Source organism: Mauremys mutica, chromosome 6, assembly GCF_020497125.1.
Source record: "Mauremys mutica isolate MM-2020 ecotype Southern chromosome 6, ASM2049712v1, whole genome shotgun sequence".
In the NCBI taxonomy this organism is placed as follows: domain Eukaryota; kingdom Metazoa; phylum Chordata; order Testudines; family Geoemydidae; genus Mauremys; species Mauremys mutica.
The window spans coordinates 35,520,948-35,545,593 of record NC_059077.1 but is presented as its reverse complement, the minus strand read 5'-3'; the positions used below and the strand labels follow the sequence as shown (position 1 = coordinate 35,545,593).

The window sequence follows — 24,646 nt, the reverse complement described above, 5'->3', positions numbered from 1 at the left end:
ATCCTAAAGTTTCTGGCTCAAACCGTACTCGTGATCCATTTGGGAAGTTATTACAAATGCCCATTGTATTAGGTATTTTAAAAATACAGTCTTGATTACTTAGTGTTATAAAAGTTACAGATTTCTAAAGCAAATTAGCCAGGTCTTCTTTACCAATATGTCTATGGGCCAAAGTCTGCTGCTGATGTTAGCCCAGATCTAGTTCTGTGACATTTCCATCTTAGTTTGCAGAAGTATATTTTCTTTAATTGCCTTATTGGAAACTCTGGCTAAGCCATTGTGTGTTCTTGCCTCTGCTTTAAATGTCCCTCTCATCCTGTGGTACTCAGTTCCTAGTACCATCTGTACTGAATTCCATACTTTTAAAGTGAGAAACAAGATAGTCTAGCTTAGCGTATGACAGTAGTGGCCGTATAAGTTGGATGCCATTCATACTCCAGGCCATCTGAGAAATCATACAAAGAAGTGACTTAGACATTGTTGCCTCAGGAACTGGTTTCCTGTCTAGTAAAAAAAGCAGCGTAGTAGGTTACTTGCTGACATTTGTTTTTCAGGCTTTAAGGGTCACAGATCTGAGTTGGAGAAATGTCTTGAACTATTTGGGCCCCAGTGGTATTGGTGGATGACTTCATAAAATCTTGACATTTGCATCAACACAGATACTGCAGTCACTCAATGAAATGATGTTCACTCTGCTGACTAAATTCCTTACTGCTTTGGCCAGGGTTTCAACACATGCTGTTTATGTTAATGCCATACCCAGACCCCTTCCAAATTAATCTTGACATCCAGCTTTATAGGTCTAAGTTTCCATTAAGTCATTACTCATATTTATTGGCAGTACCATCATTCATCTTTGATGTGTAGACACTGATTACAATCACATTTTTGGCGGGCAGGAATTTCACAGCTGTGAAGCAATCTATTATTCCTTTTGGAAAGTGCTGGAGATGAATAACTAGGAAATGACGTATTGTAAAACCATCACCACTTTAGATCTTGTCGCAAGCAGTTTTTCTTCCCAAAATCATGACACTCTTCCCTGAAATCTGTTAGCTGACCTTCAGATGGTAATATTATTTCACTGATGACTGAATTATTGACATTGCATGGCTGCAACATTCTCATGGTAACCAGCTCTAGTTAATGACAATATTATATTTCACCCATTGAGACAATTGGTAGGTTTTGGTGTGGGTGTGATGTAAATGTTTCCCCAAATTTAATGACTTTTTGTCATAATTTGTTCTCAAAACATTTAGCCAAGTGTAGTACAGTGGAGCAGTGTGACATTTAATTTGCCTAATTGTAGTAGAAACCACAAATAGCTAAAACCTGTAACTGTCCTATCTCTAACAAGAACCTCTGTACAGGAACTTCCAAGCTGCTGGGAGGAGCTAATTTTCTTGTAGTGCTCTGTTTAGTCTAATGCAGGGGTTGGCAACCTTTCAGAAGTGGTGTGCCAAGTTTTCAATTATTCACTCTAATTTAAGGTTCCGTGTGCCAGTCATACATTTTAATGTTTTTAGAAGGTCTCTTTCTATAAGTCTACAATATAAAACTAAGCTATTGTTGTATGTAAAGTAAATAAGGTTTTAAAATGTTTAAGAAGCTTAATTTAAAATTAAATTAAAATGCAGAGCCCCCCAGACCGGTGGTCAGGACCCGCGCAGTGTGAGTGCCACTGAAAATCAGCTCGCGTGCCGCCTTCGGCATGCGTGCCATAGGTTGCCTACCCCTGGTCTAATGTGTAGTATTTCTGATAAACTGATCGCTGTTCTATCTGGGCTCTCCCCCAGGTATGTTAAGGTTTATTTTTTTTAAGTTACAGTTCCAAAAATCCTTGTCATTTAGAAGTACAGTATGAGGAAAAAAATATTTCCCAGCCCAAAATGCCTTGCTGGAGGATATTATTGAGACATGTCATTTTTATTTTTATTTTATTTTATTTTATTGAAGATTGAACACTTATCTTAATAACAAAAGCAATTGCAGTTGTATTAACTAGGAAAACAAATATAAGACTTATCCATTGTCATGCTTCATGTAATATAGTATATCTAGCTCTGCTTAAGAGGAAATCTTCCCTCTTTACCAATACAATTTTACAAAATTATGCTACGTATCATTATGCTTAATGAGACTACTTGTGCCCAAAGTTAGATATTGTATGCAAGGTTCTGTAGGATTGGGATCTGTGATTGTATCCCTCCCCCCCATCCTTTGTATGTTGCTTCACTTTCTAATTGGAAAGCCTTTTCAACAGGGGTTGTGACTTCCTAAGTCCTAAAAACAGTCTCTATCATATTGTGAGTGCTACCAAAATAATGATAATGATGAATAACAACATCTATTAATTCAAAGTTAATTTTCTAAACTGCTGTCAGACTTTACAAACAATTGTTGGCATTATTTTTAATTTGTTTGTATTATTAAATGTTAAATACAATTCTTTCTTTTCAAGACCAACGTCAAATGTAGTATTCAGTGAGGTAAAATAAAGGTAGTCATACTTACTGTCGGTTTGGCTTTAGAAATGCTTGATATTTTTAAGGAGAATAAGGGCAGCTCTTTATCAGAACAGCCTAGCTTTATTTCAAATATAAAGTTCTTTATCATTGCTGTTTGATCAAATTATATGGAATCTGGCAAAAGTGCTATGATGATTTGAATGTACAAACAATCACAAACATTATACAAGAACACAGTATTATTTTAAGATTCAAATAAAAAAATACTGTTGTTTATTTCACTGTCTCAAATGTCAGTGAATGTATAGATTTAATTGATTGAAATATAAATAAATGTGCAGGCACTTTCCCTTTCTACTTGAAATACTGCCTAAGGAATTTTAATTAGGTTTCTAAACAAACACTTACATGTCTCAAAGGTTTCTTATAGCAATTCCTTCAGTTGTACAGCTCTGTGAAGTCTAAGTAAACATGTGCTTATTTTTATTTCTGTCACATAAACATGTGTGTCCACTTTAGGCTGTAACCATCATTTGGTTAGCAAAAAAATACATTAAAATATCACGTTTGCTGCTTTGTGTTTGAGCAGCAACACTATAAAAAGATATTTGACCTATACAAGAAGCAGTTCTTGTTTATATTGACAGTCTGAGACAAATTCCAAAGGAAAAAACACATCCTATAAGTCTTATGCATGATTGCTTATTTGGCTATCCTTTTCAATTGTTATATTTTGTGTCAAGTATTGCCTGGCTCTAGCCTTTCTGGCCAGTCCTACAGTTTGAGGCGAAGGCCAGGTCAAATTGTTGCCAGCAAGGCTGTGTCAGTCAAGTTTGTAATGAGGTGTGATTTGCAACCAAAGTAGCTGTGCCAACAAAAGCCCCTGGTGTAGATGCAGTTGTACTGCCAAAGCTGTGGTGTTGTCAGTACATATTATTTCACTCGGTTGGGGCTGGAGTAAGCTATCCTGGCAAAAGCACGTTTTGCCAGTGTAAGCTGCACCACAGTTGGAGCACTTTGCCAGGATAGTATACGGGCATAGCTATACCAGCAAAGCCTTCCAAGTACAGGCCAGACCACAAATGCCAAATATCTCAGCCAGAGCTTTGCGTTCTAGACACAATGAAGTTTGGTATGCTGGAGAGAGAGAATTGCTACATTTTAGTATTTTTTTACTTGTAAAACAAATCACTTATTTTTCCCCTTAATATTGATTTTCCATACTTGACAGGAAAAACAGTAATGTAGTAGTATATAGAGCTGGTCAAAACAAAGGAAAACAGTTTTATGAAAAAATTCAAAGTCATTTTTGATCTAAAGCAGAATGATTTTGCACTTTTTCATTTTTAATGGAACTTTTTTGACAAACGTTAATGTGACTGGGGGGGGGGTCCCTTTCTTTTTTTTCTCCCTCCCTTTTTACCACGGAATGCAATAGATTGAATGATGTCTGGAAGTTGCGGGGGGGTTTACCCACTTTTTCATTTTTGTCTTTTTCCTTTTGCCCACTGTACCTTTGCCAAAGCTGAGGAAGGTTTGAAAAGTTAGAGAAGAAAAAAGCCAATCTGTGCATTCTGCATTTTGCTGTATTCTGTCACAAAAGGATGAAAAAAAGAAAGTGTCAGTGAGAAATTGGAAGCTTTTTGCCAAAGTTTCTGTTTTTAAAAATAGTATCTAGCTCTTATATACTGCTTTTCAACAGTAGATCTCACAGCACTTTGCAAAGGAGACAGATATCATTACCCACATTTACAGATGGGGAAACTGAGGCACTGAGATGAACTAATTTGCCCAAAGTTACCCCACAGGCCAGTATCAGAGCCAGAAATAGAACCCAGGTGTTAGTCCAGTGCTTTAGCCACTAAGCCATTTTTTTTTAATTAAAAATTTTTGCTCTACTAGTATATATGTTAATATACGATTGTCTCTTACTGAATTGCACAGCATCCCACTACTGGCTAAGCCATTGGGGTTACTCTTTTATCTCATTGTTCAGAAGCTGGAGGTTTTGGTCATGAATTCTATTACAATGCCATGTGCTAAGAATGGCTGGTGTTTGCACATACATATGACTTTGATGATGGTGTGTGGTTAGAGATGACAACGCATATGACTGTCCATATGTGTCCACATGTGATAAGCTTACAAAGATTTCAGAGATGTAGGTTGAGCTTTGCTAACATTACTATTAGATAACAATTTGCAAAAGTGCAGATTCCACGGGCAGTACTTCAGAGGAATGAAGTAACCAGGTCTCAGTGCAAATAAGTTCTCAACAAACCTTGTTCCCAATCAGCGGTGTTATCCGGTCATTGTTTTACTATACTCGCTTGTACTGGACGTTGGCATTTCTCCATATGTATCTGTTGGACTGAGCATTTTGTAACTTTTCCAGGGTAATACAGGTAGCTTCTTTGCTCCATGGCTGGTAATGGTTGATGGATCAACACAGTAGCAATCCACCAGTCAGCCTCTACCATGCTCTTAAGGCATATCTACAGTTGCCATTTAAAGTCCCGTTTTTGCACAAAAACTGTGGGAGTGTCTACACTTGCCAGTGACTTACTCAGAAGTTTCACCACAAACAGAAAACCACCTCTACAAGAGGCGTACAGCTCTTACCAGTGATACTTTTGTGGTGGTGTGCAAGTGAAGACACATTCTTCCTTTTTACACGGCTTTTAGCCTCCAGAGGATATCCCACAGTGCCTAGGTGACCACTCTGGCCCGCAGCTCTGCTGCTCTGATGCCAGGTAAACAGACATCCGCCCCTCCCTCTCTAAAGCCCTGGGGACTTTGAAACTCCCCTTCCTCTTTTCTTGGCAAGTGCTCACTCATCATCCTGCCAGGTGATGATGGCTGCTTCATGGAGCAAACTTGGAGCAATGCTGAGCTACTAGAGCTGATCAGTGTTTGGGGAGAGGAGGCTGTGTAGGGACCCAGGATGCCCAGGATAACCCCCCCTTACCACAAGACCTAGCCTCAAAATGGAGAGCTGCACTGTGGGATAGCTGCCCTCAGTGTGTTGTTCTCGTCGGCAGTGGAAGTGCTGCAAATGTGAACATGATCTGCTGCCTGTGGAAATAAGTAAGAACACAAACCAGCGCTTTTCTTTTACCGGTTCTCGATCACTGTTGAAACTGACAGTGCAAAAACTCTGCAAGTGTAGGCATAGCCTTAATCCCTTGCTGTACACTAGAGCAAATGTTTTCAACCTGTGGTCTGCAGACCCCTGGGGGGTCCGTAGACTATGTCTAAGATTTCCAAAGGGGTTCGCACCTCCATTTGAAATTTTGTAGGGGTTCGCAAATAAAAAAAAAGCTGAAAACCACTGTACTGGAGCACAGGTTTCCTGTGGAGCTGGACTGAGCTCCACACATCCTGTTTCCCCTCTGCAGTGGGATGGGAAAGCCTGAATTTGTGCTCGTTTGTTGATAGTTATTTGGGGGCATATTTTTCTGAATGTGTCGAAATGTTTAGTAAAGCAGTCAGATATCAGTTCAATAGGAAGGGGTTGATGCTCTTGATCGGGGTCCCCAACGCGGTGCCCGCGGGCGCCATGGCACCCGCGGGGGCATCTAAATGTGCCCACGTCCTGGCTGGCGGTCGAGCATCCGCCGAAATGCCGCCGAAATTCGGCGTCATTTCGGCAGCGACGCCTGTGGGGACCACTGCTCTTGATCAAAGGAATAACTTTTTTCCTAGATGATGATGTTCTCAGTTGCTTTTGGTTTCCTGGATCACTGTCATTTACAATATAATGTATTTGTTTTGTTCCTATTTCATTCCAGACCATCACAATTATTGCTGCTCAAATTCTATTTTTAACAAGACACTTTGACTTTTAAACTTCAATTTTCTTAATCCCTGACTATGTACAGACCAACTGGCACAAGTAACCAACTAATGTGAGATATGTTTGAAAGTTTTAAATCACATTTAGAGGAAATATGCTAGCATTCTCTCAGGAACTCTTCTAAATAAGGAACATGATATGGCAGCTGTGTAGCCGCATTTCTCAATGGAGGAAAGATCATTTCTTTGGCGAGACGTAGTCTGTTTTGCCATTGGCGTAAGAGAACTGTAACACCTAGTGCTCTGTTTTATCTCATCTCAAGTTCATCTGGGACTGGCTCTTGAAAACCAGCCTGTTTGTGCTGCTTTATGTAGTTTGCAAATTAGGGCTGCTGAGTGCTTGTGGTAACTTTGCACTAATTGTGTTCTTTCTTTTGATAATAGTTAAAGAACTACATTTGGGGTTTTTCTCTCAGCAAGTTTGACAATGTCTTTGACAGCAAAATGAGTGCAAATTGTGGTTATTTTGTTAATTGTTAACAGAATTCTTATAATCTATATGGAAACGGAATTTAAATTAAAATCTGTTTAAATTATGGTTGCAGTTAACCTTTCTGTAAGAAAATATTTTCCACATTATCTTTGAGGCCTTTTAGATGCTCAGTCAATCAAATTTATATTACAGAGTGGAATGCAGTCATGATGAAGTGTGTATACTAACCACTAAAATGTAAGTTTCCAACATTGCAGTTCCAGTGTGAGCTCCTGTGGGAGTTCATCAGTAACTCCACTGAATAAAATTACAATATGCTTATCAAAAAAACAAGCAGGAAAAAAATCAGAAAAGTGTTTTGTGGATGTTTAATAACAAAAATAGCTTTAGACACTAAACTATATGTACACCATACTTATAGACTCATAGACTTTAAGGCCAGAAGGGACCAACATGATCATCTAGTCCAGGGGTCAGCAACCTTTCAGAAGTGATGTGCCGAGTCTTCATTTATTCACTCTAATTTAAGGTGTTGTGTGCCAGTCATACATTTTAACGTTTTTAGAAGGTCTCTTTCCATAAGTCTATAATATATAACTAAACTATTGTTGTATGTAAAGTAAATACGATTTATAAAACATTTAAGAAGCTTCATTTAAAATTAAATTAAAACACAGAGCCCCCCAGACCAGTGGCCAGGACCCGGGCAGTGTGAGTGCCACTGAAAATCAGTTTGCGTGCCACCTTCGGCACCCATGCCATAAGTTGCCTACCCCTGATCTAGTCTGACCTTCTGCACATCACAGGTCACAGAACCACACCCATCCACTGCTCTAATAGGCACATAACCTCTGGCTGCGTTCCTGAAGTCCTCAGATCTTGATTTAAAGACGTCAAGTTCCAGAGAATCCACCATTTACTCTAATTCATACTGGCAAGTGATCCAGGCCACATGCTGCAGAGGAAGGAAAAAAACAAAAACAAAAAAACCCAGGCTCTCTGCCAATCTGACCTAGGGAAAAATTCCAGCCTGACCTCAGTTATATCCTAAGTATGTGGGCAAGACCTACCAGCCAGGCCCCTTGGAAAGAATTCTCTGTAGTAACTCAGAGCCCTCCCCATCTACTGTCCCATCTCCAGCAGTTGGGGATTTTTGCTACTGGCAGTCACCAATGGGCTACAGGCCATCGTAGGCAGTCCCATCATACCACCCTCTCCATAAATTTATCAAGCTCAGTCTTGAAGCCAGTTCGGTTTTTTGCCCCCACTGCTCCCCTTAGAAGGCTGTGGCAGAATTTCACTCCTTTGATGGTTAGAAACCTTCATCTAATTTCAGCCCTAAACTTATTGATGGCCAGTTTATATCCATTTGTTCTTGTGTCAACGCTACCTTTAACTTAAATAGCTCCTCTCCCTTCCTTGTGTTTATTCCTCTAATCTATTTAAAGAGAGCAGTCATTCCTCCCTTCAGCCTTTTATTGGTTAAGATAAACAAGTCAAGCTCCTTAAGTCTCCTATTTTAAGGTAGATTTTCCATTCCTCTGATCATCCTAGTAGCCCTTCTTTGAACCTATTCCACTTTGAATTAATCTTTCTTAAACATGGCAGACTACACAGTATTCCAGATGAACTCTCACCAATATCTTGTATAATGGTACTAACAGTTCCCTGTCTCTACTGGAAATACCTCTCCTGATGCATCCTAGGTTTGCATTAGCCTTTTTCACAGCTGCATCATATTGGAGGCTCATAGACATCCTATGATTACACCCAGGTCTTTTTCCTCCTCTGTCGCTTCCAACTGATACATACTGAGTGTACAGCACAAATGCTTCTTGTTAGTCCTTACGTGCATGACCTTGCACTTTGCATTATTAAATTTCATCCCATTTCTATGACTCCAGTTTTCAAAGTCATTGAAGCCTTCTTGTATGATATTCTGGTCCTCCTCCATATTGGCAGTACCTCCCAACTTCGTGACATCTGCAGTATAGCTATATCAGATCTATCAGGCAACACATCGTACAAATGAAGCGGCTTTCAGATACCCTCTCCAAAATAATGTACACCCTACAGCTTCCACAGCCAGTTGTCTTCACTGTCTCTTCCATTCTTCAGAACCCTACTACTGCTGCTGCTTCTGTAGCTGTCATAGCCTTCCCTCCTATGCTCCTGTCAAATAGTAATAAAAACCCACAAACATCAAAACCAGAACACCACACACACACTCCCCTTTACAAACTCCTGGCTGCCAACCCCACGCCTGCGGCTCAGCTACTGGCCCCACGCCCGGGGTCCCAGGCTGCCAGCCCTCGCCCGGGGTCCCGGCTGCTGCCCCCCCCCCGGGATTCCACATCCACCCTCAGCTGTGGCCCCGTCTCAGCCCTCTTACCTCTGTCCACGTACCTGCCCATCCTGGAGTCATGGCCCTGCTCCCTGTCCTGGCTCTGGGGGAGGAGGGCACAGGGTAAAAGCTTGGGGACCACTGCTCTAGACAAAAGAGAGTGGTGAGACCAGTGGAGGAGGACGTTAGGAAGTATGGCCGAGATAATATTGAGAAGTGTGCCCTCCATTTTCCATAAGGGTTGCACTCTAGAGGTGCTTCTGGACTTCTTGACTATTATTATTCTTAGTGACTATTATTGCTTTTTACCTGACCAGGACATTGTTAGACTTTTTGTCTGATAGTGAGTCCTGGCAGAGTTATCTATATCTTTTGTGATTTCCAGACTTGTTTATTCTTGCAGTGCTCTGCTCTTGGGGTTACTTTTGAAGATCTTTCAGGGGTTTCTGTTTCTGCAGAATGTGACTTCTAGTTACATAGCAGAGTTAGCCCTGAGGAACATATTAAACCTGTTCTCAGAAGTTTGCATTGGGTTCTGTTTGCTTTCAGATGTATATGAAAGAGTTGATTTAGGTCTTTAAGTGCTTTGTTGGATGTCGGTTATCAGAGAGAATGCCTTTTTCCTCTACATACCTAATTCAGCTCACTCTTAATTTTGAGATAATTTCAGAGCACCTCAACCACTTTTGCTGACAGCTTCCACAAGTGAATTCTCAGTGGTAGGAGCAGAGTGTTCTCAGTGGAAGGCCCATGAATTTGGAATTTATTTCCCCAGTTTGATTCAACAAAGCTTGTATCTGATGATTTTCAAACCATAGTGTTAGGTTCACTTTTATATTAGGGAATTTGACTAAGAAGGGTAACTGTGGGATGCATTAAGATGTTGTCTTGGAGGAGCTTCACTTTAATTGGTAATGGTCAAAATGTTTATAATATTTGTACATTTTTATAAATTCTAAAATAAATAAAAGTACTTTCTAAATGCCCTGTCTGGAGAGCAAGATCTGAGGGTGATAATGGATTAGATATAATCTCACACAGCCATTGGCAGGAAAAAGTAAGGCATATCCTGGAATCCATAGATTTGCAGAAGTCATTCTCAAACTGTGGTTCTCAAAGGGAGAAAAAGATGATAAAGAGATTTAGATTTGGTGTGATTTATGAAAAAAATTAAGGGAATTTAATATGTACATCCTAGAGAAAAGAAAACTAAGTGGAGATGTGAGATTTCATAATATAAATGAGAGTAAAGAATTACGTGGTTGAATGGTACAAGAGGGAGAATGTAATTTAGGTATGAGTAATAGTGATCTCTCAACATCACTGAGGTACCACAGTTACAGATGTTCAAGAATAAATAAGAAGCCAGCAACGATACAGGGAAAAGATTAGCTGACCTAGGAGTTGTTTTTCATATCTATAATCTTTGCTATGTATTCTTTCAATTTTTTTTAGAGCTAACAATTTCACTATCTATTATTTCATATATATTTTTCTGCACTTGTCTATTCTAGGTTATTCAAATTTAGAAAAAAAAGTCTTTGCCTCTTAAATGCTATCTACACACGTACCAATCATACCATCATGGCCCTGTCATAGACTTCCATTATGATGTTGGGCAAGTCAACATGTCTTTGCTCCACGTTTGAAAAATGAGCATAAAATCCCTCTAGAAGTATTGGGTCAAAAAAATCAGAATGTGTCTTAAAATTATTAGAAGCGTGGGCAAAATAGTACAGGACAAATTAAAATCTAATAAGTCATTCACTTTCACTTCTAAGCCTCCTCAGAATTATTGTTTTTCAATCCAACTGTATTTTATGTAATTTCCTCCCTGATTTCTTACTTGCATTTTTATTGTGCTGCAACAAGGCAATTGCTATTTTGGGCTGTACACAAATGTCATAGAGAAGGTGGGAGATAGTTTCCATCCACGTGGTTTTAATGAAGTAGTACATGGCACATAGCATTCAGCTTTGGGCTCCACATTACTAGAAAGATGTTCACAAATTGGAGGCTATTCAGAGAAGTACAAAGGGCCTGGAGGAACTCATTTATGAGGAAAGAATTAAAGAGCATAAAAATGAACATAGATTGGCTAAGCAACAATTAAGAGACTGATCTAATAAAGTTTACAAATATTTATAAGGTGTTAATACCAAGGATATCTGAATTATTAATAATAATCAGACTAATGCACACTGCTTCTTGCCCAAACGGATCAGCCATCAGCTGCAGAGGTTCACCAGACTGAGCCAACAAGTCAGTGTATTTAAGACCTTGAAACAGAATGGAGCTCAGCTCAACATCACCTCCGCAAGCTTATCCATAACCAGTCTATCCTGATACTAAACAATTATGATAAAACACAGTGATGCTGAACTCCTGTGTATCTGGCATTGACTCCAGTGCAGCTTTCCATTCCATTATAGAGTTCTTCTATCATGCTATCTTCCCAGAGATGCCAAGTCTCCTTATCAGATCCCACAAACTTTCTCAATGTGCTGAATCAAAGGCCTGACAGAAGTCTATAAAAGGTGCTGCACTTAGCTTATTAAATTCAGCCATCTTCTCAAAAAGTGATCTCAAGGTAAAGATCTGATCAACAATGGAACAACCAGGTCGAAAGCTTCACTGAGTATCCTAGCCTTTGCCACATTTTTTATTCAAGATGTTAATATGGTTTGGTTATTAATCCAGATAACTAAGTCCATGGCCATTACCATCAAGCAGCCTCCAGCTCCAGATTATAACTAGCTCAGTATTAATCCCACTGGGCAAGATATCAAGCAGGTGGCAACTGTTAAATATTTGGGCAGTGTCATATATGTGCTGGAGGGTGTGGGCATTTGTATATCAGCAGCTGCTGCTGTATTTCAGGCTCTTCAGCAGCCTTTGTGATGACATTGTGATGTCAAGCTTACTTTGAAGCTGTGGATCTATAGAACCACTGTTATACCAACTCTATTGTATGGAAAAGAAACATGGGAGCTGAGGAAGGCTGAAGAACATTGGATTGACGTTTTTGAGTCCTGGTGCCTCCATATCAAGTGGCAGGACAAGATCAGAAATTAAGATATTTGAAGCTGAACATAGCAACTGCCACATCAGCTCTGAGGCAGTTTTGGGTGCTTTCTTGGTATGGGTGTATTATTAGAATGGAAAAACAATGAATTCCAAAGTGTGTGTACCAAAGAATGCTGCTACGTGGCTGATAATCATCTGGGTGTCAAAAGCTTTAGTGGCACAACAAGATAGCGTGTAATGGACGTGCAACCAGACTACCTTAAGCACCTTGCCAGGGATTGATCTGGCTGATGCTCAATTTGCAAGGAGGCCACATCCCTTTAGATAAATGGTACAGGGAGGTGTAACTACTGGTAATTAGATGAAATTAAAAAAAGGAAATTTTAAGTGGAAAATCTTGGCAATGAGACCTCCAAAGTCAAGGAATAGTTTCCATAAGGAAAATGTGGAATTCCCATTCTTTGAGAATTTTAAAACAGGACTGATCCAAACACTAGAAAATCTATTTTAGAGAGATGGACTGGATGTTCTAATAGGGTTGTTTGTTTGTTTGTTTTTTTGCCATTTTAGTGTGACTTCTCCTGTTAGAATATCCTTAGAAAAAGTTCTATATTTTCCCTCTTAATTATAAAGTTCTATTATATGCAAAATGCTTCCAAAGACAGTAACACTAAAAGCAAAAATCAAGCCTCGGTGCTAAAATGAAAAAATTACAATCAATTACAATTTCTGTTTGGAGTCTGGGTGTGGGTAAAACTATCCATTCCATTTTGGGTTGGTTTGCTGAATCATTGAGGTGGAAATTCAAACCAACAAGTAAATAGTGGGCTTGAATTCTACAATATAGTATGGTAAATGAACAATTCAAATTTGGATCATAGCTTTCTTGTTAATATTGCTTTATTACAAATCATACAGTATAAGTCTGTACAACCAAAGTAAAGTTTTCAAAAATGTTTGCTGTAGGGAAAATACAAAATATTTACGTGGGTCACAAACAGTGATTTTTGTTTCAAGAATGGGGAGATGGAATAATATTTCATACTGATGTTTCAATGCAGATTTTTCTCTAGTGTTTGCCCATTCATCTCCATCTAAACTTACTTCTTACTAGTAAAGAGAGAAGAAATCCAAAGAAAACAAATAAAAAACTAGACATGGGTGCACCTGAGTCCCGCGACATGTATCTATGTAAAGAAATTGTGTTGAAGATTTGTCACTGAAGAGTTAGCATCTACGCAAGAGGTTCAGTTCAGATCAGAAGTGATGATGTGACTTAATTGAAGAACTCAGGGTTTATTTTTCTGAGCATGTGGGTTAACCTATTTAAAATCTGATGTCCAGCTGGGAATCAGTAGGGACAGGAAATTGTTGAAGATTTTTTTTTCTGATGAACAGGAGAACATTCAAGACTTTCACCTTTATTATTAAGCATTGCTGAGTGACCTTTGGGTGCCTATTTTCAGGTAACAAAGGTCAATCAAAATCCACATGTAAATCAGCTTTTTGGCTCAGAAATTTTAATATTAAGGTTATCAATAAAAAATTAAGAAAAAAACAAAGAAAAGTAATAGTTGCATACTGTATTGTATTTGTCCAACCCTCTAATTTATTTACCCAGTTTATTTATCCAGTTTATTTACCCAGTTTGTCCAAAAATCTGTACTTTCACAAAGGAACCATATTTTAATAATTCTGTGGTAATTTAAACAAGTTTTGGGACAGGTATAGGGAGCCTCAGTTTTTATTGATTTGCTCCTCATGCAACTTCATTGAAATCAATGAATCTGCAAAATGTGCAAATCAAGGCAGAACTTTGCCTAGGCAACTTAAATACTTCACTGAAAACCGACTCTTACTACTAGTCAGTTTCTGTGTTTATTAAAAGACAAGCTTCCATTCTTCCCTTCATGTCTTCCCGCCCTACTTTGTATGACTAGGATTTGGATGTTGCCTCTAGCGATGTTCATTTTATGATTTTGCGAGATGACTTTTAATGATATGGTGTCACATGAGTCTCTATTCGTGATTTGAATAACTGGGTTATTGTACTTGGCATGATTTCAACATCATCTGAACTGACATGTCCTGCTGAAATAATTAGCATCTAAAGACAGCAAGTCAAAATGGCTGTAATAACTAAGAACAAGATTGTGATCAATCCCTTATCTGGTTGCGGCACACAACTCCAGCACAAACACTTTTTGCAGCCCACACAAGGTCTGATTACAATAGCGGTTCCTTGGTGCTGGAACTGTTCACCACTTCTTCCCCTGGTGAGCCAGCTGTTCAAAAATGAATGGCGAAAAGGCGAGTCCCTGGCTCCATACACTGGCCTACAGAGCAGGGCCTGTGCACCAGAAAATGCAACCCCAGTGTACACTGTGCACTCTCTCCAACCTCATGCGCACTGGGGAACTCCAGGAGACATTGTTGGCCACATTCTCAGCCCTATAGCACAAGGCAGTCAGAGGCTGCCCATAACCTCTCTGCTGAGGACAGACACTCATAGTGTGGAGAAGTCCCCAGTAGGTGTAGAATTAGGGCTAGTCTACACTAGAAGTGCTACAGCTGCTGTGTGCCAATGGCATAATAAAAGCACCTCCGCAAGAGGCGGCAGCTATGTCAGTTCAAAAAGTTCTCCCACCAACATATTGCTGTCCACACTGGCAGTTAGGTCAGTATAATTGACATCACTCAAGTAGGGTTGCCAACCCTCCAGGATTGGCCTGGAGTCTCTCAGAATCAACATCCATTTTCTGGTGACTACTGAAAACAAGTCAGTAGATTTTAATAGGATATTTTAAAAAAATGACATTATGTCATGTTGGAAAAAAAAAATCTCCTGGAATAGCTTCAGTCAGAGTTGGCAACCCTACACTCAGGGGAGTGGCTTATTCGCTCCCCATAGCAACATAAGTTACACCGACATAACCCGTAGTGTAGATGAGCCCTCAGTGAAGTTGGCTCATACATCTCCCTCCCCACAGTTGCAGTGGAGGTGAGGTTGGGGGAAAGGAAAGAGGAGTGCCTGGAGCATCATACATTCCAGCGGGTGCAATTTACGGTAGTGCCTGGAGTCAAGCCAGGAATCAGGGAGCTTGTAAACAGCACTCTCACCCTCTGCTGAGCCTGGCAGAAGCTGGATGAAATAAAGAAACAGGCCCTGTGTCTTTGAATTCCAAATAGTCATTTTGAGGTGCTTATAACTTTTTTCAATCTCGTACCTTTCTGGCTGAAATGTGGCAGGTTTGTTCTAAGCCAGGGAGCTAATTCTTATGGAAAGTTTGAGTGAAAGTAGTTCCTCCATTTTCAAGAACCAAAATACAGATTTCCCATTACGCAATTATTGTTGAACAGCTCTAACTTGTCAGTGGTAAAACCTTGAAATTTGGCAGGGGGATTGGCTGTAGGACATGGGTGGGTGGTAGAAATGGGTTGTGGTTTATCAAAGGTTTAAGAGTTTTAAAGTGTTCTTTGCGTATTCACACTGCATTTTATAATGCAATCCGATGCCACAGTTCTGCCTCTTTGTTCCTTAGGAAAGTTTGTAGGCATAGCTGTCTTTTTCTGTCATTACTGAAAGTGCTCAGGGACCATGGCTGTTTCCTTACAAATGAGAGAGGTCTGCATGGATGGCCACAAGAGCTCCTCCTGACGGGTTGCACATATTGCACAATAGAGTATTCTTATGCTGTCTAGCAAATAGCTGAACATGGTGGAATTCTTTTTTTTTAATTACAGAATTCTATACAAAGCAAACAAAACTACATTCAAAGAACATTATGGCTGTTAACTGCATTACACAACAGTAAGGAAATGACAAAGCTAAGGTTGCCTCTGCCTTTTTGTGTGTATGTATTATGATACAATGTTTTATTACATAAGCACATATTGTTTTTTGCCCACGGACTCTGCCTCATTCTCTATGCATATTGGAGAGAGAATGAGGGAGGCTTGTATACTATATTGGTCTAGTGTCCAGAAAAACCTTTCCTCATTCAGCGCAGAAGCTGTATTGTGTTGTGAATGAGACAGTGTTTTTCCATCAAAAGGGAAGAACTCAGTGAACTGGGACCCAGGAGGTCTAGGTCTTTTTCTGCCTCTGCCACAGACTCTTTGTGTGACTTTGAGCAAATTATTTAATCTTACTGAGTATCACTTGGTATAATAATACTTCCAACCTTGACGGGGCATTGTGAGTATCAAGACATTAATATTTGGGAGGCACACAGGTACCCAGTGAATGAACATTGTAGAAAAGTGTTCTAGGCTGCATCTAGTCCATTTTGAGTGCAAGGTTTGGATGGTATGCAGTGAATGAGACATGGGGGCATCCTTTGAATGGTGAAGAAATATTGAGCATGTTGTTATTCACTGAGCATTGTCCTTGTACATGGAATGAAGAAGGGTTCTGTGGGAAAAAAATTGTATGTGATCCAGTCATTAAAAGATTTTTTGAAATGCCTACATATGCATGGGAGAATTAATGTTGGTATTTCCTATCTTTGAGGTGTTTCTCTTTGGAACCTTAAAGTTCTTTTAATATAGGTATGTTTGGTATATCATGCTTTATGTGCTAGATTATCCAGTCCAATATAGCCACAGGGCCGCCCAGAGGATTCAGGAGGCCTGGGGTCTTTGGCGGAGAGGGGCCCCCGCTTCGGCGGTTATTCGGCAGCAGGGGGTCCTTCCGCTCCAGGGCCCGCCACTGAAGTGCCCTGAAGACCCACGGTGGAGGGCCCCCGCCGCCGAATTACCGCTGAAGACGCAGCTTTTCAGCGGCGGGTCCCGGAACGGAAGGACCCCCCCGCCGCATTACCACCAAAGACCCAGAGCGAAGAAGCTCCGGGGGCCCGGGCCCCGTGAGAGTTTTCCGGGGGCCTCGGAGCGAGTGAAGGACTCTGCTCAAGGGGCCCCGAAAAACTCTTGTGGGGGTCCCTGCGGGGCCCGGGGCCTGGAGCAAATTGCCCCACTTGCCTCCCCCCCCCCCGGGTGGCTCAGTATAGCCACTTTGCATTGCATAAGTGGTGCAAAAAAACTGGCCAAAGAAGGCCAGTGGAGAATTCCTCCTATACAGGGGAACTTTCTGCCAGTGAGAAGATGGCAGAGGCTGGTCTTCCACCTTCTATGCCGGTCTTTCCCCTCCCTCCCCAATATAAAGTGTGTGAGGGAGTGGTGTGGAGATGTGGTGTGGGCAGAACAGGGAGGGTATGTGGATGAGCAGAGTTCCACTACATCCATTTCTTCATTTGAGTAAGATTCCTGAGAAAGAATAGTGTTTACAGCTGCTCTCTGCAATTTAAACTTCCTTCAGGGCTGGAGGATGAGAATCAGGGAGCCACTACTGGCTCGCTGCAGTTTCTACTTGGGTAGGATAGTAAATCTGCCCATTAATGAATTTTAAACTGTAATATGTTAGAAATATATATAAAATGAAATGACAAATTACCTTGTGCATGAAAGTCCTAAATTAATTTGCTCATTATGGCTGTCTATCCACTTGGCAGTGATGTGGTCGGTCATACTAATTCATGTAAATAAGATACTTGCTTCACCCACAGAATTAATATATTTTCTTTTCAGACTAACAAACTCTTTTGTTTAGTCATGCACATATAATAGTTTAGTGTTTTGTGCCTGAAAGGTTTTTTAGTAAATCTTGTATTCCTCAAGAACTAGCAAGGTTCTACAGAAAATTTGTAAGTGCTCCGGGGTTATTGAATTTTTTTATTATGTCAGCATTGTTTTAATTTCTCGAGCATCATTATCTCCCGCAATCTGTATCTGACTTATTTTCCATAAATGCACCATCAATCAACCTTTTTTCATAAAAAACCTACATGAGAGAGTCATTTGGGGCTCTTCAGTAAAAGCGCAAAGCCTGCCTGATTCATTTGAAGCTGATTCCTTTTTTGACTTTTGACACCCATCTAGTGGATGCAGCTCAGTATAACAATGTTAAACTCCAAACACTTCCAAAATCACAAAACTCCTCAGCCTCATGCATACTAGTGGACGTCCAGTCCAGAAATATAGATTATGGCCCCCCTCGTGTCAGGGATGATTGAATGCAACTCTACTGATTCTAGCCTACATGTTTTTAAATTTTAAACTTTTAAAAACATAAATCTTTGCATCAGTGGACGGCAAAATCATTTGCATCAAAGCACCAGAAATCCACACTGGGAGAAATAAGCTTTGTAAGTGAAAAATTCATACCTGATCCACCAAAAGGAAGATTGACCAACCAAAAAATATTGCTAGAACATGCAGGGGTGTAATCAGGAAGGCCAAGGCACAATTGGAGTTGCAGCTAGCAAGAGATGTCAAGGGTAACAAGAAGGGTTTCTACAGGTATGTTAGCAACAAGAAGGTGGTCAGGGAAAGTGTGGGACCCTTACTGAATGGGGGAGGCAACCTAGTGACAGATGATGTGGAAAAAGCTGAAGTATTCAATGCTTTTTTTGCCTCGGTCTTCACAGACAAGGTCAGCTCCTAGACTGCTGCACTGGGCAACACAGTATGGGGAGGAGGTAAGCAGCCCTCAGTGGTGAAAGAACAGGTTAAGGACTATTTAGAAAAGCTGGACATGCACAAGTCCATGGGTCCAGATCTAATGCATCCAAGGGTGCTTAGGGAGTTGGCTGATGTGGTTACAGAGCCACTGGCCATTATATTTGAAAATTCTTGGTGATTGAGGGAGGTCCCGGACGATTGGAAAAAGTCAAATATAGTGCCCATATTTTAAAAAGGGAAGAAAGAGAACCTGGGGAACTACAGCCGCACTTCAGTCCCCAGCAAAATCATGGAGCAGATCCTCAAGGAATCTGTGGATACAGGGAAAGTGGTGGATGTGATTTATTTTGACTTTAGCAAAGTTTTTGATACGGTCTCCCACAGTACTCTTGCCAGCAAGTTAAAGTAGTATGGATTAGATGAATGTACTATAAGGTGGATAGAAAGCTGGCTAGATTGTCAGGCTCAACAGGTAGTGATCAACAGCTTGATGTCTAATTGGCAGCTGGTATCAAGCGGAGCGCTCCAGGGGTCAGTCCTGAGGCCAGTTTTGTTCAACATCTTTATTAGTGATCTGAATGCTGGGATGAATTGCACCCTCAGCAAGTTTGCAGATGACACTAAGCTGGGGGGAGAGGTAGATACACTGGAGGGTAGGGATAGGGTCCAGAGTGACCTAGACAAATTGGAGGATTGGGCCAAAAGAAATCTGATGAGGTTCAACAAGGACAAGTGCAGAGTCCTGCACTTAGGAAGGAAGAATCCCATGCCCCGCTACAGGCTGGGGACCTACTGGCTAAGCAGCAGTTCTGCAGAAAAGCACCTGGAGATTACAGTGAACGAGAAGCTGGATATGAGTCAGCAGTGTGCCCTTGCTGCCAAGAAGGCCAATGGCATATTGGGCTGCATTAGTAGAAGCATTGCCAGCAGATCGAGGGAAGTGATTATTCCCCTCTATTCGGCACTGGTGAGGCCACCCCTGGAGTACTGTGTCCAGTTTTGGTCCCCCCACTACAGAAGGGATGTGGACAAATTGGAGAGAGTCCAGCAGAGGGCAATGAAAATTATTAGGGAACTGGGGCATATGACTTACGAGGAGGCTGAGGGAACTGGGGTTATTTAGTCTGCAGAAGAGAAGAGTGAAGGGGGATTTGATAGCAGCCTTCAACTACCTGAAGGGGGGTTCCAAAGAGGATGGAGCTCGGCTGTTCTCAGTGCTGGCAGATGACAGAACAAGAAGCAATGGTCTCAAGTTGCAGTGGGGGAGGTCTAGGTTGGATATTAGGAAACACTGTTTCACTAGGAGGGTGGTGAAGCACTTGAATAGGTTACCTAGGGAGGTGGTGGAATCTCCATCCTTAGAGATTTTTAAGGCCCGGCTTGACAAAGTCCTTGTTGGGATGATTTAGTTGGTGTTGGTCCTGCTTTGAGCATGGGATTGGACTAGACGACCTCCTTAGGTCTCTTCCAACCCTAATATTCTATGATTCTATGAAAAACAAAACCAAAAAAAACCCCCAAAGAAACCTGAAATAGCCTATGAAATTAACTAATGAATTCCATGGTCAAGGAAACCTGTACAAAGGACCATCCTTATTAGACAACCACTTATTTGGGGACTGTCTGACATCTCCCCCAGATTCTTAATTAGAGAACCACATTTGTTAAATAACTAAGCTTGGTCAGTTCCTTGAATGGTTGTTTCAATGGGTTTCACTGTTCTCCTCCAAGCTTTTGCTTGACTAAATTAAGAGATCTCTTCAGGTCCAAATGAACTAATGGTTACTGAACTACTTAATGAACAGAACTGTGGAAGACTCAGGGCTCCCATTCAGAGAGGTTTGAGGCAAACATTTGGTTTGTTTGTTTCAGTTTGTGTGGGATTATATCCCTTGACACTTTGAGTTTCTGGGTTTAAACAAACCCAAAAACTCAAAGCAAAATGAGCCAAGACCACTGAACTTTGCAATGCTACCACCTGAAACAACCCAGCCCATGCTCATCAGAATCTTGATGCAGTTTTCTGAAAACAATTATATGGAATTTGGGGCCATGTTTTCAAAAAGTTCATATGACTCAACATTGTTTTTTGATGAACTCAAACCAATTTCAGGTTTCATAAATTCTCTTATCAGAGGGGTAGCCGTGTTAGTCTGGTTCTGTAGAAGCAGCAAAGAATCCTGTGGCACCTTATAGACTAACAGATGTTTTTGCAGCATGAGCTTTCGTGGGTGAATACCCACTTCTTCGGATGCAAGTAGTCCGAAGAAGTGGGTATTCACCCACGAAAGCTCATGCTGCAAAAACATCTGTTAGTCTATAAGGTGCCACAGGATAAATTCTATTGCTTTTCGGTGTTGCTAATTTTACACAAACTTACAAGTAGCATGGGAGACAATCTCATTACACAAGAAATAACTTTTTTCCCCTGACTACAATTAAAATAAAAGTCAGCCAGCCATCTTCCACCACGCCTAAAATTATATTAAAGATTGCCTGAAGAGCTTATTAAAATAATTTTGAAAGCCTTCAAATCCTTAATAGAAGATATGTCAAGAAATTATGCTGGCCCCGTACTGTTTAGATGTTAGTGATATCTTCAATGTGCTTCAAGAGAAGTTGCACCAGACTCTGTCTACCAGAACTCAGGTGCTAACAGGAGTAAAACCTTTCAGTTAAGTTTTAACATGTATCCTGTAAATGACTTGGGTTTTTAAACTGCTTTTATGATGCTGTGGAGTTTTTGTAAGCATTCTGCTTCACTATTAAGTGATGTTTTTGAACTGGTTCATGTTCAGACATGATTGAACTAGTGGAACTCTATTTATTAATAATTATCCTTGGCCAAAGTTGTCAGGCCTGGCTATCAAAGGTAGGTTCCTAAATCCATAGTTACCTAAATAAAAGTGCCCAGATTTGTAGATGTGTGAGCATGTGCATCTCTCATAGATTTCCACAGGAACTATGGGTGCTTAGCACTTTTGAAAACTTTAGGCAACTAAGCTTTAAAATTTTGGCCATTAATAAACAATAATTTTATTATTTATTTTAATACCAGCATGCAACGGTGCTGGAACAGTTTTTATAGCGGAGATGCTGAAGGTGGAAACCATGTATTTGGATTGTTATCACTACTTTAAGCCAAAGGGTGTGGCAGCACCCCTAGTTCTAGCACCTGTGCCAGTGTAGGGTATATACAGTGCTTTATTGTAAGAAAACAGCAGACTTCTAAAACTCATTTCCACTCCCCACCAGAAGTTGTCATCCTAATGACTCAAACAGATATAGCATGAATTAAAAAAAAAAAGTAACACAGATGAGCTGCAGGGGAATTTTGTCTACATAGATGCAGGACATACCAGTTTTAAGGAGTAGGAGAGTGTTTGGTGAATATCGACTGGGATGTTCTTCCAAGAGTATGGAAAGCATTGAAAAATGAATGGAGATTAGAATGGGGCAAAGAAAATAGGGGAGGGACTTGAGGAAATTGTAGGGAGCAGTATCAGGTTGTAGGAGAAAATTAGGACAGAGATATAAGCAGGAGCTGGATGGGTAGAGTGTTTTAAATGTGAGAACGAAAAGCTTGAACTGAATCTGGAAGAACAGGGAGCCAGTGCATTGATTTCAGAAGAAGGCCAACAAGAATATCATGGGTAACCATGAGCCTTTAAATGCTATGCTTTATTTCTCAAATTATAAAGCACAGCTTTATACATTTGAGATTTGGAAATTCTGTGGGGCCTGTAATAATAGGGTGTTGGTGGTCACAGGAAACATACTCAGATATGAGCAAAAGGAATTGAAATATAAAGACAAAGGTTCAAGAGACAATGCATTTCAGGATATTACTGATGATCTAATCAGTGAACAGTTCTGAAAACATCTGTTGGGCTCACTCTACTGAGTCCTTGTTGAATACCATTGTGTTGAATAATTTTTCGGAGAAGATTTGTTTTCCTTTTCTGTATTCAAACCATTTGTGAGAGATGGCACATGAGGTGATGAGAGATTCAAGAGAAATGCAGCAGAAGGCCTGAAATTCAAGGAAGAATAACAAACTGATTGAGGAGAGGATAAAAGTAAAATAGATAAACTCATGGGTTTTGTTTATACTCTCTTATGCAATGCAGACCTATCTCCAGAGAGTGGATTGCTGAGAATTTGAGACATAATGTGAGGGCTGTTTCTCCTTTCCTCTGAATGCTGTTTTCTAAAATATTTTTTTAAATGAACTTGTTCCTTTTCTAAGCAGTATCAACTCTATTTTGGATGTACCATCTCGCCTCCCTGCCCAAAATATTCTGATGGGTCATCAGTTCCTACACTCACTCTCCCCTCTCAGTTGCTTTGTTTCTTTCTTCATTGGCTACTTGGAAGAGTATCTAGTAGTATATGATGAATCATGTTTATTACAGTAGTGCATAAGGACCAACCAAGAATAGGGCCCCATTGTGCTAGGCACTGTACAAACGCAGAGTAGCAGACAGTCCCTGTCATGACTGATGGACAAATCAGACCTGACACAGGCCATTCAGAGTGAATATTTAATATTTGATCCATCCTCTTTTAATCGCTTCACTTTTAATCGCTTCACAGCAGACGTTAGCAGCATTCTTTAAGAATCAACCTTTAACTTCCAACACTTACACTTCAGCAGAGCCACACCAGGTATATAGTGCAGATCCCAAGGTCCCCAACATATATTTTCTGTTATGGAGCACTGAAAATAGAACTGTTTATTTCTGTAGAGGCACAAATCGCCTGGGTACCAAGTAGTGCCCACTTACAACTGTGCCTGTCCAGAAGACTGTACCCCATCCTATCAGATGCAGCCCTGACCTTGTGGTCCACACATTCATCACCTTCAGACATGAATACTGTAACGCATTGTATGTAGAAACTGAGCTGTGTGCTCCAAAAATCCCTCCATCTGGTACAAAATGCAGCGGGCAGGCTGCTAAGCAACACAGGTTGCCATGAGCACATCATCCTGACGCTGTGCACTCTGCACTAGCTCCCCATTGATTACAGAGTCCAGTTCAAGGCTTTTTGTTCTGAGTTTTCAAAGCCCTTTGTGGAATTAGTTCTAGCTACCTAAATAAAATACCTTTCCCTTTCTCTGTGACCATGGCCTCCCATGCCAGCTATGCTCCTTGGGAACAATTACATTGTTGACCAGTAGACAGAGCTTTGACAGGAACTGGATCTAGACAATGGAAGTGGAACTCACTGCTGCAAGAAATAAGAATGGCCACAAATCTTACTGTGAATAGCCATAAATGCAAAGCTAATTTCTTTGACCTAGCTTTACAATAAGAACAACCCCTAATACACTCACACCCCATAATTCTATTCAAGCATTATATTCCTACCTGCTGGGAATAAAAATAGGACAGTTGTTGTTGTTGTTTTAATATTTGAGCAATTGTCAGATATTATGATGCCCATGTAAGAAGCTAGATAGGAATCATATCCCTTGGAGTGGGAGAGGGGGAGGCAGGTCACAAAACCAGGGGGACAAGGGCATGGAGGAGGAACTCCCTGGTGCTAATGTGTTCTTGTGGGCAAAGGGCTGAGCAGTTTCTTGAAAACCACCTTCCCTCCCTGTTCCTGCAGTGGTCCCTAATACAGCTGACCATAGGAGCAACTACCAGCTCATTGGCCCAAGCTTTGTGTTTCTGCTCTTACAGCACACTTTTCAGCTGAGAAAATACCTGCACTAAGTCCAGAGTGCCACCAGTGGACACCCCACATCCCAAGAAACATGTAGACTTCAATAACCTTAATAGTGATTTATCTCTCCTCCCCCTCAGTCATTCTTTCTTTGGTTATCAGCAATTCCACAGTATATTTCCAGAGACACCTGTTATTGATTTAACAGTGGAGTTGATCAGCTGTATATTTTCCCACTATTAACAGAAGATTTCAGCTACTGAAAAATGTGTTAGAGGCATCTGCTCTTATAGCTGCATTTGTTTTTTTTTCAAAACTCTCAGC

At 40.6% G+C, this 24,646-nt stretch overlaps 1 protein-coding gene across 4 annotated transcripts in view; it reads left to right on the top strand.

Annotated features, from left to right (window-relative positions):
- The window catches only part of LOC123372697 (cAMP-specific 3',5'-cyclic phosphodiesterase 4D), a 618,378-nt gene that overhangs the window by 395,357 nt on the left and 198,375 nt on the right, over nt 1-24,646 (top strand). The gene's annotated exons all lie outside the window — the stretch shown is intronic.